Raw genomic sequence first — 12,509 nt, 5'->3', positions numbered from 1 at the left:
ATTGGCCATCTTCTTGTTGCTTCCTAAGCCTTTGAGGAAAAGGTGGTGGGGGTACATATTTTAGCTTGGCCTCTAGTTGCTTTTTCTCATCACCAACCTTTTTGGCTTGATCTTCATTCTTTTTCTCTTCTTGATTATTCTTCGAGTTGTCACACTCTTAAACCATAATTTCTTCATTAATCACTTCATTATCAACAATCACCTTAGTAGCACCACTACTCATACCACTTGCACTTGGCATGAAAACTTCGGGTAATTGCATCCCACTTCTCAAAGTGATTGCTTTACACTCCTCCTTACCATCCCTTTTAGGATTTGGAATGGTGTCACTAGGGAGATTACTTCTTGACATAGCATTCATTTGTGAAGCCAATTGCCCCATTTGCACTTCGAGGTTCTTGATTGCGGTATCATGAAGAGTAAGAGTTGCCTTAGTTTCAACTCTTGCAGACTCTTGATTACTCAAGATTTGTGCTAGCATCTTTTCCATTCTAGACTCCTCTTCTTTAACCGATATTGGCTTTGGTGGAACTTGAAAACCCGGAGGATGAAGTGGCTTGACATTAGAGGATGAAGGTTGATTTGAAGAATTCCCTTGACTCCATGAAAAATTAGGATAATTCCTCCATCTTGAGTTGTATGTTTGAGAGTAAGGGTTGTTGTGAGGGTTTTGAAACTTGCCCATATAGTTGACAGACTCAGTGGTCATATAAAGAGGACATTGATCGGGCATGTGCATATCATTGCATTGATTGCACATAGTTGGAATGGCTTGGACAGCATGCACATTATGAGAATTTCTCCTTTGCATTTGAGATTCCAACACATCAAAACGCTTGTTCATTGCATTCAAGATGGATACAATCTGGGAAGAGGAATTATCTTTAGCACTAGTCACCATTGATGTATTCCTTCTATCCGTGTTTTGAGTATTGTTCGCAGACAATTGGTCTAAGAGGCGAAAAACTTCATTGACAGGCACATTCCGATATCCCCTATTTGTGATAGAATCAACCATGGCCTTCAAAGATGGATTCAGACGATTACAGAAGATCTAAATCACTACCCATTTGTCTACTCCATGATTAGGGCATTTCTTCATCAACATCTTGTATCTCTCCCAAGCTACATAGAGATGTTCCTCTGAATATTGCTTAAAGCTAAGAAACTCATCTCTTACTTCCACCATTTTATCATCAGAGAAGAATCGGGCTCTAAACTTGTTCTCAAGATCCTCCCATGAACCAATAGAACCTTCAGGAAGATTGTTGAACCATTCTTTAGCCTTGTCTTGTAGAGAAATTAGAAATAACCGCAAGCGCAAGACATCTTTAGGCACCCCATTTTGTCTGAAAGAATCACATACTTCTACAAAAGACATCAAGCGCTTGTTAGCATCTTCATTGAATAGACCATGAAACACACCATTCATTTGAAGCATTGTGATCATGGCGGGCTTGATCTCAAAAGTATGTACTTGAAACTCCGGCATTTGAATACAAGATTGAGTACCCCTCAGATTCCGGTTAGCAAAATCATTGACTGAGGCGGTGTCATACTGGTCTTCTGCCATGTTTCTCAATTCAGGAGTTCTTTCAGAATTAGGAGACTCGATTTCTTCAAAGATTGTCAATCCTTCAAGTATCACTTCCAATCCTTCTGGGCCTATGACTTGCATATGCCAAATGGGTATCTGAAGAAGAAACAACCCAAGAAGTATCAAACTAAAACAAAAGCACTGAACAAAGACAAAATAAAAATCTAGAACTAATATCTATAAAAATCAAGTGAAATCTAATATGACTAGTCTAAGGTTGATCAAAATATTTTCAAAAGCAAATCCCCGGCAACGGTGCCAAAAACTTGTTGCTCACCGCAAGTGCATGGGTCGTAGCAAGTAATATAAAATGAGTAGAGTATTGTTCCCTCGAGGATTTATTTAGAAAACTATAATCAAGCAAAAGACTAAGCAAATTTGATCAAGTTAAGCTATATATAGTTAGGTGAAATGGTTTTGCAAATGAAACTAACACGAGAAAATTAAGAAAGTAAGTAATTCACAAACTTCCAACACAAATTGAGACCTAGGATTAATTGTCCCCCTTGCATTTCATAACACCAAAATTACCTCCTCTCATAATTTTTTTTAATGAAAATAAGTGCTAACCTAGGATTCTAAAAATACTTGGACAAGCTCTTTCAAGTCATGAACAAGTGTTTAGTTAAATTAATTGCCCAATCTCTTGTTACAATTAATAAAACTCAATTTTAAACACCAACCCTAATGTGGCTATGCAAGGCTAGCAAGTATATCTCTATCTTACTAGCAAAACCATCCATTCAACATGCAAATATCAAGTTCTTACACAATTTTACCTAAGTTCTACACTCAACCTAGCCTTCTCAAGCATCAATTAAGTGAACCCAACATCTAAATTGTGGCCAATCAAGTAGAAGCATTAAGGAAAGAGTAAAATAAACATATATATATCATTAATCACAAAAAGAGAGGAGAAATATGGTGTTAATCCATACAAGGGTTCCAAATAATCCTAGAACAAAGGGTTTAGCTACTCATAATCATCCACAAGCTACAAATATACAAAATAAGTGGACCCATTTCAGATTACAAGAGAGGAAAGGTAAGAGAAATAGAAAAACCAAAGAAAATGAGCTCCAAATGTCTTCAAATCTTCAATCTCTTGATCCTAACTCTTCCAATGCCCAAACCCTAGCACAACCAAGCTCCAAAAGTGTCTAAAAGTCTGAAGAATGCGTTCTGGGTCGAGCTCTCAGCTTATATGTATCCTAGCCAACTAATTTCTGATAAATGAAACGCAGCGTTTTTCTGACAGCGGCAAAAGTCGCGAACGAAAGTCACGACTTTGGGACGACTTTGGCAGTTTTACACTATTTTTACAACTAACGAAAATCATTCATTTTGCTCTTGATTTCTTCATCCAAAAGCCTTCCAAAAACATCCACAAAGCTCCAGAAATGCTTCTAATTAAAACTTCAATTAAAATAACATGAAATTAGGCTAAAAATATTAAATTCAAGCCAAGAACACAAGCCCAAAACAAAATGCACATTTTCCTAAATTGGGCAATAAAAACATATACAATTAAACCAAAATGGACTAGATTCTAAGGAAAATGTGATGAAATAATATGAACTTCTAGAGGTTAACAATAGGTCAACTAAGTTCTATACTAAATTTCATACATGGATTGCATCTCAAATTTTATGGCATTTAGCCATTTCTCAAAGTCTGACTAATGCTTCTTGGTAGATGATTGGCTTATTTTGCTCAATGAGTAACACATCATGACTATCGATAGTCAGAAATCCATTTAGGTTGATGTCGTATCTTATCAGACCTTAATGAGCCTTATGTTACTTAAGTAGGCTTAATAATTTATTGTGAGTGTTCTTTATTTTTCATCCTCAATTTAATGCAATTTTGTGGCTCTCAAACTTGTTCAAGATATATCTTGCTCTTACTAGTTCTTTTAGAGATAAATTCTCTTTTTAGGAAGATAAGCCATAAACATTTTATTATTGGTGGGATTATAGAAATAATACCCCTTTGTTTCCTTAAAATACCATATAAAAAGGAATTTTGTAGATTTAGGTGCTAATTTGTCTTTGTCTTGTTGCTTAACATATGCTTCACATCCCTAAATTTTGAGAAAAACAAACTAGGCTTCTTCCTAGTCTATATCTCGTATGGAGTCTTTTCAACCACCTTTGATAATACACAATTTATTGTGAATCTGTAACATCCTTAATTTTAAATCAAGATTAATTAAGTTCAAATAGACCAAATAAGTGTATTAGTGAGGTGTGTAGCAAGAGGGGCTTAACTTGGTGTAATTGTTGTGAATTTAGCCCTAGAAGTGGGTCTGAATTGACGGTGGGCCACTCGAGCAAGGAAAGAGGAACAAAAAGTGAAGAATTGCTCTCTCTGCCACACGCCGTGGTGCGTGGTCAGTTTGTCAAGGCGCACAGAGGTAGATTTGAATCTAATAGGCTCCTCTGTGCCATGTTTTGCAGTAAAGGGCAAAGTGCGCTGCAACGAAGGGTAACGTGCGTTACGGCGCACGGCCAAAATTTTGATATTTTAGTTTCGTATCTGCACGAGAGAAGAGAGAGAAGGGGAAGAGAGAAACAAAGAAAATGAAAGCAGTAAGAAAGCAGTGTTAGGGCTTAAGAGAATTGAGTATTAGGAGTATTTTGAAGTTTATAAACATCAAAGGTAAGCCTTCCTACATAGATTTTCCTCTCTTCTTCCATTTTCTTGATGGTAGAGGTTAGGGTTTGATTGTTAATGGTGATTTTCAATCCATAAAAGCTAATCCATTGACTTAAATAGAGTTAACAAGAGTAGACTGAGCTAAGTAAACCTAGTATTAATGGTTTTATGATGATTGGTGGTTGGAGGACATTAAATGTCTAAAATTCTCATAAATTTGGTGGTTGGGAACAATGGGATTTCATTAATAACTATTTAAGAGCTCAGTATTATTAATGAGAGCTAAAACAAACTAATAAGCCTTATGGGTACCTTTACATGAGTCAAGAATAAATCTTGAGCATTAAGAAATGATGAAGTGTTAGTGAAAAATAGCTCAAAAATAGATATTGATATTTTACATGGTAAATGCTTGTAGGGTAACTACCATTAGCACCATTCTAGCTTCTTGGAAGCTTTAAGAGTAAGTAATTGAGGGGTGAAACCATTGACCTCTTAAAAGTTTGAGGTAATCGGGGAAATTCTATCTTATGCTTTTGTGTGTCTATTAGTTTATGGATTTATGAATTATCATTGAAATGTGTAAATTAAAAAGAAATGTTAGTGTGGCTTGATTTATTAGAAAAATCCACTAGATTAAATTTGTGAATTTTATACCTTGTAATGTAAAATTTCTTTGAGAACAATATTGATGGATTATTGTATTATGTTTATTGGGAGTTCAATTATTTTTTGAATTGAGAAGTAACATGAATCTTTATTTATAAGAAGTTCTATGATGTTTAAAATAGTGGAGTTCAATGATTTTAAAAGTGTGAAGTGTAATGATTGTGAAATTAGAGTTCAATGACTTATTTAGTTTGAAATTTAATAAAAATGTGTTTAAGAAGTCCAATAATTTGTGTAATGATGAAGTTCAATAAAAATTGATAATGTGAAGTTCTATGAATTGTATATGTGTGAAATATGGCATGAATGTGCATTGCATGATCTTGAGAGGCAGTATTAGTGTATTAGTGTAGTGATAGTGGTTACTTGGTTAATCAGTTAAGAAGCTATTATATCAGTTTAACATTCTATTGTGTTTTGTCTACACGTGTCTTAGTTAAGCTAATCATCAGAACCACTATATAAGGATGTACTCATATATTCAATTCTATATATTTTTCCCTTAATGTTATATTTTCTCTTTCTTCTCTAGAGTTACAGGTATGGTATCAGAGCCTAGCCAGTAAGGCAAAGCTTCAATCCTGTATAAAATTTATAAAGGCATTAGGGCTGGTCTATCTCGTCACTGTGGATTGATAGACTAGCATAATAATGTCGTCATCTCAAATAACATTAAGGATTCTGGTTGTTAATGTCAGCCAAATATCTCATAGCTTTATAAATAAAAAAATCATTATGAGGTTTGATGATACTAATTACCTGATATGGAAGCAGTAAGTGTTTTTCCTGGTGAAACAACATCATCTCACATCCATCCTCGATGGCTCTGTTCATGTGCTATCAAAAGTAATCGGAGACGAAAATAGTCGTGAGGTACCAAATCCTGAATTTGATACTTATGAGCAGCTTGACTCTACACTTGCATCGTGGTTGTTGGCATCTATTACTCTAAATGTGTTGCCGGAGCTCATTGATCTTAAGACTGCCGCTCAGATCTAGACGAAATTGAATAGGCTCTACTCCAACAAATCAGATTCAAAAATCTTATACTATTAAAATCTTCTCACTAATCAAAAGAAGGGCGAGCTCAGTATGTGAGACTACTTAGCAAATCTCAAATCCATCTGTGACCACTTAGCCTTACTTGGTGAGCCCGTTCCAGAATATAATCATGTTTCTTATATTTTAAATGGCTTAACTACTGAATATGAGTATGTGATCGCCATTATTAATGCTTCCAAACCTTGATTTGATCTTGATACTATTTCTATGATGCTTATGGATTCTAAAGTAAGGCAAAAGACTTTTCTAACTAATGCAGTTCTAGCTCAAGCTCATTATACTACAGTGCCATCACAACCATGGGAATTTGCATCTGAAGATCCATACACGTTTGCTGTCCAATCTTCATACTCAAGAGGTAGAGGAGGAGGTTTTCCTTCTTCCATCAGAGGAAATTATTCATGTGGAAGAGGATATGTCTTTTCTAAAGGAAGTTTTAATAAACCTACTTGTCAGATCTGTATAAAAGTAGGTCATATTGCTGAGAAGTGTTATTTTTGCTACAGGTATGATTCTTCTTATTTTCCATGACCTTCTATGTCACTAACAACTCCTCCACAAGCTTATTTTATTAGTCCTGGTGCATCTTGTTCCTTTCCAGTTAACATTTATGGCTGGCCAAATCATTACTCCACATTTGTTATGCCTCCTTCGTATGTTCCAAGTAGTTCTACACCTCTGTTTGGTTTAGAATCTGGTTCATCTCCACCAGTTTCAGTTGCTTCCTCTATGTTATCTACTTCTACTGTACCTTCTCAATCTACTCCAATTGAATTTGCATCTACACAAGCCTTTATTGCATCTCCTGCAGTAGTTGATGATAATGCATGGTACCTTAATTCCGGTGCAACTCAACACATCGCCAAACTCTTACACATTTTCAGCATGCTGCTCCTCCATAAGGTAGTAGCACTGTTATAGCTGGTGGAGGAACTTCTTTGCCTATTTCTTATATAGGGAATTCTTACTTAACTTCTCCTATATCTCCTTTACATCTGAATAGAGTTTTGTGTGTATCTACTATGCAAAAAAATCTATTATCCTTCTCTCAGGCCACTAAAGAAAATGGTGTATCAATTGAGTTTTTTCCTCATGGAGTTTTTATTAAGGATTTGCAGACTCAACAAATTCTTATGCATGGACCTAAGTTAGCTGGAATGTATAAGCTCGGTGCTCAACCAACTTCTATATCACCTTGTTCCAGTTTTGTCTCAAGTACCTCTTTGGCTGTTGATTCGTCATTGGTTTCCCCTTCCATGAGCTCTTGTTTTCTTGCTTAAGCTACTATAGAGTCTTTATCTCTGTGGCATTGTCATCTTAGGCATGCTCACTTAGACACAGTTAAAAGTGTTTTACGTGATGTGAACGTTTCTGTTTCTTCTACTTTAAATTTTTCTTATGTTGCTTGTAAACTTGGGAAGAGTCATAAGCTTCCTTTTTAATCATCTACTACTGTTTATACCAAACCTCTGAAACTCATTGCAATGGATTTGTGGGGTCCTGTACCTCTTGTTTCCAATGGTTCTTGTTATTATCTTGCCTTTATGGATGCTTTTAGTAGGTTTACTTGGATTTATATGATTCATAAAAATTTCGATGCTCTTGGTGTGTTTAAGGAGTTTAAGTTGCTTATAGAAGATCAATTTTCTACTAAAATTCAATAAGTTCAGAGTGATAATGGTAGGGAATTTTTGGCTTTTAATTTATTTTTAAAAGGCTGTGGTATTCAACATAGATTTACTTGCCCATATACCTCCAAACAAAATAGGTTAGTTGAGTGTAAACATCATTCCATTATTGATATTGGACTTACTTTACTTACTCATGCTTCGGTGCCTCTGTATTATTGGACCGATGCATTCATGGTTGCTGTGTTCTTACTTAATAGGCTACCTACTATTGCTTTACAAGGTTGTACACCCTTTGAAAAATTGTATGGTGAAAAACCAGATTATTCAATTCTTCATATTTTTGGCTATGAATGTTTTCCGCTACTTAAACCCTATAACAAGAATAAGTTATCTTTTCGGTCAGCTTCTTATGTATTCTTAGGATATAGCTCTCAACACCGTGGCTATAAGTATTTGGACCAAACCACTAGACGTTTATACATTACATGACATGTTATTTTTCATGAAAAAGAATTTCCTAGTCATACTCAATTTAATGTCAGAATTGCTGTGTCAAATTCTTGTCCAATTTCACCTTTTTCATCTTTTGAACTAGGTCTATCAACTGGTAACATGACGTCACCTACAGATATGTTATTGTCTAATTCACAATCACCTGCTATGCCCTTCTCAATCACACAATAGTCTCCTTCTTTTTCTATTTCTACCTCAAACCCAATTCTACCTACAAATTCTACTTCTCCACCTATTGATTCATCTTCGACAAATCATCATCCTATGGTTACCAGAAGTAAAGCGGGAGTTTTTAAGCCTTGTGTGTTTATTGCAGCAGAAGATGTTTCAGTGCCTGCTATAATTGATGAGGCTTTAGCTCATCTTGAGTGGCACAAGGTTGTACAAGAAGAATATGATGCTTTTCAAAGGTTTCAAACCTGGGTTTTAGTCCCTAGGCCTGAACATAGGAAGATTATTGGCTGTCATTGTTTATGCAAAATGAAAACTCATGCTGATGGAATAGTAGCTAGATATAAGGGTTGTCTTGTAGCAAAAGGGTATTCTCAAAAGGCTAGATCTAATTATCATGACATGTATAGCCTAGTTGTGAAGGCTGCCATAATAAGAATTCTTGTTACTCTTGCTGTCGCAAGAGGATGGAAATTGCACCAAATAGATTTTAACAATGTATTCCTTAATGGTGACGTCACAGAAGAGGTTTTTATGGATCAACCACCAGGTTTTATTTAAACTAATTCTTTTGGTCAACCTCTAGTATGCAAACTTAAGAAGGCACTATACAATCTAAAACAAGCCCCTCGGGTATAGTTTCAGAAACTTCACTCTTATCTTTATACATTAGGATTTATTACCTCAAAAGCTGATCCTTGTTTGTTTGTTCGAGAGGATGATAATGGTGTTTGTTATCTTCTTAGTTATGTAAATGATCTAATCTTAACTAGTTCCAGTGAAGCTACTATCTATCAACTTATCACTCAAATGAGTAATGCTTTTTCACTAAAAGATTTAGGTGAAATTTCATTATTTTTTAGCATTGAGTTTCATCATACTAGACATGGTCTTTTTTTGACTCAGCAAAAGTATGTTCATGAGTTACTTGCCAAGTCTCAGTTGCTCGATTCTTATTCATGCCCAACTCCGATGGTGACAAATATTGACTTACATCAAAATGATAGTGCTTCATTTAAGGATGCTAAGCTATACAGGCATATTGTTAGTTCATTATAGTATTTGTGTTATACACATCCTGATATTGCTTTCACTGTGAATCATCTTAGTCAGTTTATGCATGCTCCAACTGATAAACAATAGTCTTGTGTAAAGAGGCTTCTTCGGTATCTCAATGGCACTAATACTTATGGGTTGCTTCTTTGACTTATGGCTTGTTTCAGTGTTCAGGTATATGTTGACGCTAATTGGGGTGGTTCTATCGAGAAGAAATCAACTCCTACAGAAGATGGTTATGTCTTACCCACTGAACCTAGACAATTAACTAGTGGTTACTGTCTTTTTTAGGTGCAAATCTTGTTACTTGGGAAGAAGTAGGCTTGCATCGTCCTCCAAATGATGAGGTTTCTATTAAGCAACTTGTCCTAATTGGAATACTAATCCTTATAGTTTGTACATTCCTCAAAATGGTCATATGTTTGAGCTTAAACATTCTCTTATTTAGGCATTACTTAAGTTTCATGGGTTGCCCGGTGAGGATTGTCATAGATTCTTGCATTCTTTATATCTTGTATGCAATACCATGAAACTGGTGGGTGTTCATATAAATGATGTTTAAGCTAGGGCATTTGTGTTTTGTCTTGAGTTTCATGCTAAGGAATGGTATATAAACTTTCCACCTCATATTAAGGTACACACTTGGAAAGAGTTGAGAGACATATTTTTGAATAAATTCTTTCTATCATCTAAGCTAGCTGGTTTAAGAAAACAAATCATAAGCATGGTGTAAAATTTTGATGAAAGTATTTTTGAGTTTTGGAATAGATTCCAATCTATACTAGCTAAATGTCCACATCATCAAATCCCAAGCGAGCATCTTTTTCAATATTTCTATGATGTTCTATTGCCAAAAGATAAAATGAGTTTAGATACCACCTTTAATGGCTTCCTTAGTGATTTGTCTCCCAACAAAGCTTGGGAATTGATTGATAAAATGGCATAAATTAGAGCTCAGTATAGGGTAAGGGAACTTAAAGTAGCTTTGGTTACTAATGGTTTTAGATAACCTTGCATATAGAATTAGAAAGCTCATTTCACCACAAGTAAATGCAAATTCAAATGCAAATGCAAATGCTAATTTGAGGAGTGTGTCTAATATTGGTGTTATTTACAATGCTATAGTCCCTATATCTTGTTCTTTTTGTAACTGGTCCATGCATAATGAAGGTAATTATCCTTTACAATATGAATATACTTATGAATTGAATGCTATATATAAGGCAAACAACTAAGGAGGAAGTCAACAAAGCATGTGTAGGAACACATACAATCTAACTTGGAGAAATCATCCTAACTTGTCTTATGGTATTCTAAGTGGAGCTTTAAATCAAGAACACCAAAGAGGGGGATTTCAAAGATAACAAGACAATGACAACTCATTGCCATATAGATAAGGTAGTGTCTTAAATTTTTATTAAGGCAAAGGTAATGGTTCCTACTCTCAACCACTTAGTTCTTCTAGGCAAATCGTACCTATTGATGGACCATCTTCTTCACCTTCTAATGCCAATACCATGTTGTCGAACATTTTGATTTGTTATTAAATGAGGTTAAGAGTGATAGAGAAGCTTAACAAGCTCAAAACAAAGCTAGCAATGATGATATGTCTTCCATGAAAAATTCTATAGAAGCTTTGTGTAAGCAAATGAGTATTTTAACTAACCATATTTCTTCTACTAATGGTCAACAATCTACTTTGCCTAGCAATATGATTATCAATCCTAAGTCTTCTATTAATGCTATTGAGCTTAGAAGTAGAAAAATGGTTAGTAAAAATGATGAAAATGAGCTTGTTGATGGAAAATTCAATTTTGGAAATTCTATTCCAGCACCTCTTCTTTGTTATTTTAATGCCAATTTTTGCTCTAATGATGTCATTTCTTGTAGTGATGAAGATGAGGAAGGTATGGAAAAAGTCTATAGTGATCCCCCACCTTAAAAAGAGCCAAAAGAGCAAGAAAATCAAATAAGTCAAGGCCAAAATGCCACTGTACAGTAAAGATACGTTTCTGGACAGGAAGCACATGAGAAAGAAAAGGAGAAAAAAGATTCACCAAGCCATGAAATTGTGAGGAAATTGTCCTTTCCTTAAGCTTAAGCATCCAAATCACTAACTCATGCACTACAAGATCAAAAGGTAGTGAATTTCTTTTCTAAAATTCAAGTGAATGCACCTCTTTTAGATTTGATTAAGAACATTCCTAAATATGCCAAGTTTCTTCAGGAGTGTTTCATAAATAAGAGAAAATTTATACCAAATGCTAAAGTGCAATTGCCATCCTCTATTAGTACTATCATGAAGCCCCAACTTCCCTTAAAGTGTGAGGATCCTAGATCCTTCATTATCCCTTACCAAATTGGTCCTCTAAAGTTTTCTCATGCATTGATTAATTTAGGTGCCGCAATAAATGTGATGCCATCTTCCATTTATACTTCATTAAAAATTGATTGTTTGTATGCCACTAACATGATTTATCAATTGGCCGATAGAAGTGTTGGGAGACCTCAAGGAATTATTGAGGATTTGATTGTAAGTATGAAAGATCTTCTATTTTCAATTGAATTTTATGTTTTGGATATGGCTAGTAAGGGGAATGGGAAGGACATACTTATTTTGGGAAGGCCATTCATGAGGACTGCAAAGACCCTTATTGATATGGACAAGGAGACATTAGCTCTTAAATATGGTGATGAGAGTGTTTGCTTTAATATCTATGAAGCCATGAAACGTCCTTATGAAGGTTATTCTTTGCTAGGTCTAAATGCTATTGAAATTGTTGTTGATGACTTAGTAGATGAGCATGCATTGTCTTTGCCTCTTTCATGTGATACTTTGTCATCTAATTTTAAGACTAGTATTGATTGTTCTTGTATTGATGGAGTTTCATGTGTGATTTGTAAAGAGATTGATTCTAAATTGCTTGATGAAAATTTTTCTTTAGACTTATCTCTTGTGGAGGATTTGGATTTATCTTCTTTGATTTCTATGCTTAATCATGAGGAAGGTATTTCTCATTGTGTTATAGGTACCAAGGGCGTAGGCAACCATCCTTCTCTTGATGTTCTTAGGATTCCTAAGCATAAGGATGGAAGCCTAAATAAAACAACAACAGAGGCCTTGGAAACTATCAATTCAAGTGAGAGCATTG

General features: G+C 35.1%; 1 non-coding gene across 1 annotated transcript; it reads left to right on the top strand.

Moving 5' to 3' along the window:
* The first annotated feature begins 1,076 nt into the window (after positions 1-1,076).
* On the top strand, positions 1,077-1,183 carry LOC129304305 (small nucleolar RNA R71). The gene has a single exon (XR_008591670.1). It is a non-coding gene; the product is annotated as a small nucleolar RNA R71 (small nucleolar RNA).
* Positions 1,184-12,509: the final 11,326 nt, after the last annotated feature.

The sequence above is a fragment of the Prosopis cineraria genome, unplaced genomic scaffold (genome assembly GCF_029017545.1).
Source record: "Prosopis cineraria cultivar Desert tree isolate PC_DT_omini unplaced genomic scaffold, ASM2901754v1 PC2, whole genome shotgun sequence".
Lineage (NCBI taxonomy): Eukaryota > Viridiplantae > Streptophyta > Magnoliopsida > Fabales > Fabaceae > Prosopis > Prosopis cineraria.
This window is presented reverse-complemented; position numbering and strand designations above follow the sequence as displayed.